Source organism: Xenopus laevis, chromosome 7S (genome assembly GCF_017654675.1).
Source record: "Xenopus laevis strain J_2021 chromosome 7S, Xenopus_laevis_v10.1, whole genome shotgun sequence".
Taxonomy (NCBI): Eukaryota; Metazoa; Chordata; class Amphibia; order Anura; family Pipidae; genus Xenopus; species Xenopus laevis.
The window spans coordinates 32,846,340-32,852,992 of NC_054384.1; positions in this window are offsets into that span (position 1 = coordinate 32,846,340).

Here is a 6,653-nt window from a genome sequence, read left to right on the forward strand (position 1 = left end):
TAGCAAAAATCTTGGCTCAAAGACTGAACAAAGTAATTACCTCAATAATACATCCTGATCAAACGGGCTTTATGCCCAACAAGAGCACAGCTATTAACCTGAGACGAATATTTTCCCACCTTCAAATTGACCACGCCAATGCTGGTACCAGAGCAATTGCCTCACTAGATGCCACTAAAGCATTTGACTCTGTTGAATGGCCATATCTGTGGAAAGTGTTGGAAAACTTTGGCATAGGGCCTAACTTTATATCATGGGTTCAATTACTGTACCTTTCACCTACAGCTCGCATACAGATCAACAAAACTCTTTCCAGAATTCCCCCTCTCCCGAGGGACCAGACAGGGATGCCCTCTGTCCCCACTGTTGTTTGCCCTAGCGATAGAACCACTAGCTATATTAATCCGACAATCCCCTAGGGTGGTGGGGCTTAAAACAGGAAGGGTAGAGGAGAAAATAGCTTTATATGCTGATGATGTTCTCTTATTCCTAGCAGACTCCAATGGTTCTCTTCATACTGCGCTCCACTTAGCAGGTCAGATGGGCAGGTTCAGCGGGCTCAATATAAACAAGGAGAAATACATTCTTTTTTCTCTTGAGACTCCTGGGCCAGTAGGTGTCATACAAGGTCTTAAATGGGTCACAAGGTTAAAATACTTAGGTATTAGTATAACACGGAAAGCGGAGGAATATGTACATGAAAATGTCGAACCGGTGTTGCTAACTTTTAAAACCTGAGTAAGTCAATGGTAGAAACTTCCACTCACTGCTTGGGGCAGGATAAACTTGTTTAAAATGATATCTCTGCCCAAATTTATGTATGTTATGCAACACTCCCCGTCCTGGCTTCCCCCGCTACTATTCAAGCGTATTGATGATATACTATTCCCCTTTATATGGGCCCACAAAGCCCCCAGGGTTAACAGACAAACGCTAATGGCTCCACTCGACTGTGGTGGATTAGCGCTCCCGCACTTAAAATATTACTACTATGCTACGCAGCTGATGTATATACACAATTGGCTTGCACCGAATCCTGAGAATCCACTTACGGCACTGCATGCCACTATGGCGGGATCCCTCGAAGCGTTGAGAAACGCGCCTTATAGGAAAGCCAGGGACACCCCTGAACTGCCACCTGTTTTATCAGTTCCACAGAAAATATGGGCGCTTGCCACGCAAATAGTATTCAAGTCACACCCCCAACCTTCTCCAAATGCACCACTCTGGAGAAATTCTAATTTCACAAGTTTTGCCCGCTTACCCGATTTTCATTACTGGCCCAAAGTGGGAGTCCGCCATCTGAAGGACTTACTAGTGGAAGGCACCTTTCCCACCCTGGGCCAATTAAGAGAGCGCCTAAGTCAGCCCGATATACAGCTATTCCGGTATTTCCAGCTGCGCCATGTGTTTAGTTCCCAATTTGGTTCTCTGACACCAAACACAGCGACCTCATCCTACGAAACTAGACTGTGGGATCCAGACCCGAGCAAACTAATTTCTGTAATATATAAGTCCCTGATACCTAGCCTGGGGAAACCCTTTGACAAAGTGAGAAGTAAATGGGCTGTCGACATGCCCCACTTGAGCGATGAGATGTGGGCAGAGGCAACTGAGGGGTTATATGACTATCTAATCTCCACCAAAGATAAGATGGTACAGTACAGAATCATTCACAGGACGTATATCACACTGCTAAGGCTAAAAGTAATGAGCAGGAACCCTACCGCTTCGTGTCCAAAATGCAATTCTCCAGACTCAGGTTTCTTCCACTTGCTGTGGGCATGTCCGGTGGTATATATAAATACTGGGCAGAAGTAGTGCAATACATTAATGAGCAAGTCCTCTTACCTGGCATTCTTGCCCCAGAGGTATGCTTGCTGGGGGTACTAGAGGACACGGCCCCACTGATTAAGACCCGCACCCTACTAAAATCGCTGTACTTCTATGCCAAAAAACATGTGGCAATGAAGTTGATGAGTCCCCTTCCCCCACAGGTCCAACAATGGGTCAGATTAGTAAACAGTATACTGCCAGCTATTAAATTAACCTATCTGGCCAGACGGTGCCCCCAGAAGTTTGAAAAGGTTTGGGACCCCTGGCTGGATGTCAATCCAGGGGTTACCCTCTAAGACTACATAGGTAATTGCCTCATGTAGCTACTCTCCCAATGCCATTTATTCCCCTCTGAGTTAAGTTTCCTCCCATTGACTATTGGAATGTGCCTTACTGTATACTCCTGCTGTGTATAACTTACTTTGCCCGCTAAACATGTAATTTTAGTTGTATGGTCATAGCATTGCAACTTTGTGTTTGTGCTGTTGTGTTGTGAAAGTGTTAAATAAAAACCTTTTAAAAAAAAAAAAAAAAAAATCATATTTTTCTCATATTACTCAAATCCATGATTTTTTTTCATAATGTATTAAGTGTATAAAACCCCAGACTCTAATACAAAAATACGTCATCTAAAAGCTGCCGGTCATATAAAAGTCAGTGAGAGTTTCCTTCTTCTCTTGTAAAATCTTTTTTTTGCTTTGTGGTTACAGAGGCCCATTTACTAAGGGTTGAATATCAAGGGTTAATTAAACCTCGATATTCGACCATCGAAGTTAAATCCTTCGACTTCGAATATCGAAGTCGATGGATTTCCCGAAATTCGTTCGACCGAACGATCGAAGGAAAAATCTAACGATTAAATTTGAAGGATTTTAATCCATCGATAGAACGATTTTCCTTCGATCAGAAATTGCTAGGAAAGCCTATGGGGACCTTCCCCATAGGCTAACATTGGTGCTCCGTAGGTTTTAGGTGGTGAAGTAGGTGGTCAAAGTTTTTTTTAAAGAGACAGTACTTCGACTATCGAATGGTCGAATAGTCGAACGATTTTTAGTTCGAATCGTTTGATTCGTAGTCGAAGTTGTAGTCGAAGGTCGAAGTAGCCAATTCGATGGTCGAAGTAGCCAAAAAAATATTTTGAAATGCGAAGTATTTTTTATTCTTATCCTTCACTCGAGCTTAGTAAATGTGCCCCTAAGTGTTTTTATGAGGATCCATTTGAATTCTATGAAAATTTGTACGAAAACAAGGATTTTGTATTCTTATTCGGATTGTTCAATGTTTTGTTTCATTCGTACTTTTTATAATCAGAACATTAAATACATTTCATGATAGTAGTGGTTTTAAGAGAACATTTGTTTTTTTTGAGGCTTCAAAAACCTGGACAACCACACAAATACCAATTCTGATAAATGGGTCTCTGACTATTGAGCTGTACACTAGTAAAGCTTTTGTGTTGTTAGCACTGATTAATCAGGACACAATTTCAGCATCAGAGTTGTGGCTTTAATAATTAATATCTAATTAGCAATTTCAAGCAATTGTCAAAGGGGGCAATGGACAGGGATTTTGAGCCTTTTGGCTCTGCTTGCTTGGGCTTCTAAACGCAGCAAACAAAATGCCCCAAATCATCTCTTTTGCTATTGTTCCATTGCTATTTTCATCATAAATATTTTTATGTGATTTGTTTCAGTATAAGTATGGGATTCGTTATCAGGAAGGCTCCAAATTACAAGAAGGCCATCTCTCATAGACTCCATATTAATCAAATATTTCTAATTTTTGAAAATTATTTCTTTTTTCTCTGTAATAATAAAATAGTACCTTGTACTTGATTTTAAGCAGAATGAATCCACATTGGTGTAACAATCCTATTGGGTTTATCTTAATGCCCAAATGATTTTTTAATAGGCTTATGGGGGGCTTATAAAAGTCGCAATGAGCAAAAGAATTTGCACAAATAAGAATAAAAATTAGCATTTCGCAATGTTATACTCCTTAAAATGTTATTGCATTGCCCACTTTTAAGAAGTACTTGAAGATGTCGTAATCTTTTGGAGCAAACATAACAATTTTTTCAGTAAGAAGTTTTTATTACAGTCACTGCACACTGGCGCAAACAATAAGGTTCGCAAACCTTCTTCCACTATTGGAAGTGGAAAGGAAAATTTGTTGGCAAAGATGCATAACTTTTCGCATTGTGAATATATTTTCAGTTACTGACTTTTACTACATTCCCCCATTACAGGCTTATAAATCTTGCATTTTTAAAGATTTTTAGAACATATAGGGAAATCATTACTTTTTCGTGATTTGTGGAAAAAAATCACAATTCACTTTTTGGTTTGGATATGGAGATCCAAACTACAGAAATACCCAGGTGTCATATAGTGATGATACCACTAACACTGGACATACACAGAATGAGTGTTTATTTGCCCAGACTACCAAGGTTTTAGCTTAATATCAGCACCTATGTGGTAGGTGTGGGTGTAGATCTACAGGTTCAATATTTGGGCCCAGAGTCATGTAGGATGTCGGATGTCACTTGCACAGCTTCATTACATAAATAGTAAGAAATGGGGATCACACTGGCTACAACAAAGGCAAAAAGGGGGAAATTCCCACCTATTTATTTTGATGTTTGCAAATCCCTTATGATAAAAGGTTGCATGTCCTGAAAAGTTTCTGTGATGCCCTAAAGCACTAATAAAGGCTTTTTAAATAAGAAGAAAACTCTGTGGTGCTGTTCTAAACGCTCCTATTTGTGATGTGAGTGGAAAGTGGTCATTAAAGAACGTGAACTACCCTTACAAAGAAGTGATAACCGTTGTGCTGACTGCTTGTTTGCTATGCAAATCCCTTATGTGCCATACTTTCCAGCATATGCTGCTCCTGTGACATACTGCTGCTGACTGTCCCCAATGTTAAGAACTTTACAAGGATATCTGCAGTGATTTTCTGTTCATTGACCAGTGAATCTTAAGAGAAGAGTGCTGGAAGGTGACACAGGTCCCTCTACTAGGGGCAGACCCACCATTTGGAAACTGCAATAGGCTAAGAGGATAGTTTTGCACCCAACTTGTTCCAGTGGGACATAATCTATCAGCTGCTGGAGTGAATGCCACCAAAAAGTGAATTTCTTTACCAAAGAAAAAAATTGCCAGACAATAAAAACCTTTTCTGCCTGGCAGTGACTGAAATGTAAGTCCTGATTCTGCTGGTTGGTCTCTCTACCCGTTTCTGCTGTAAGCATGACTGTAGAGCAAGGAATCTGAGAAAAATTCCTTATCTTGGTCTACCTGCTCTGTTGCCCAGTATGACTGCTGAAAGCAGAAAGTGACCACAATAAATCAGGCATATCAAAAGTATACAGAGAATTAATTGATACTTGTATTTTAAATAACCTGTTAATATATATATTTAAATAAGATGTTAATATAACAATAATAATAATAAAGTTGCAATGTCCTTTTATGGAGATAGCATGAATGCATTTGTGATTTTTTTGGAAAATATTTTGCACATCTGAATGAATAAAATCCTAATTAAACATTGGGAAGGGTGTTGATTACACGGTTGCCATTATAACCCGAAAATGCAGATATTTGTGTTTCATTGTTATATTTGCCTTGAGAGCATTCTATTTGTAAACTTAAATAACACTATAATTTAAAAGAAAAAAACAAAGGCGCATTTAATAAAATAATTTAGTAAAAAGCACAATGGCACAGTGACTCATTCTGTATTGCATCCAAGATACGGCAAATGTGAATTTCCCAAACAAATATGCTGTTTCACTGCTATTAATAGCTGATGTTTATAATGAAACTATGAAACTACAACTCCAAAACCGTGCAATGTAACAACTGAGCTGCTGTAAATACACAGAGACTTTATTTCAAAAATACAGTTTATAATTTAAAGATGATTATACGGCCCCTGTTTATAGGGTCAGAATGGCAGCCTCCCCAATATATAACTGGTAGAAAATAATGAGCCAGATATGGTCCTCATCCAATAGGTCTGCAAGGGCCCACATGATCTAGGCCCCGATTATCAGATCTGACCAATTTTGGCCTTTTTTTACCTTTGTAGCCAAATGAAGTAAAATATGTGTTGTAATAACCTCACCAAATAAGTGGATCTTTAGGAAACTGGGGTGTAGGTTAACAGGGACCTGGATAATTTTTCAACTTTTTAAATTATTTTGCTTTAGTTCTGGTCAGTGTCGGACTGGCCCATCAGAATACCAGGAAAACTCCCAGTGGGCCCAAGTGTCAGTGGGCCCTTTTGCCTCTAACCATTTAGCCTATTTCATGGTCATTCCCAATTTCTTTATGGAAAAAAATGTGTGATAATGGAAGAATATAGTAAGTTTATATAAAAGAACTTGGAGAATAAAGAGGTTGAGTGAAGAGAGGAGGAATAATAGTTTGGAAAGTGGGCCCATGGTCTAAGGTTTTCTGGTGGGCCCCTGGCATCCCAGTCCAACACTGGTTCTAGTTATCAGTACTTTCAGAAGAAAAAGGCAAATAATTAAAAAAACATTAAAAAATAAATAATGAAGATCAATGAAAAAGTTGCTTAGAATTAACCATTCTATAACATACTAAAAGTAAATTTAAAGATGAACTATCCCTTTAAAAAAAAATTAAAAATACATACAAGCAACCTTTTTAGTTGCAATATCCTGAGGCAATATTTATCAAAGATCGCTCATTTTTACAGATGATGTCACCAAAATTCCTGATCTTTTCACATTAAACCATTTCTCTTCAGTAATGAATCATTTCTCCCTGATTGCAGTTTGAGTT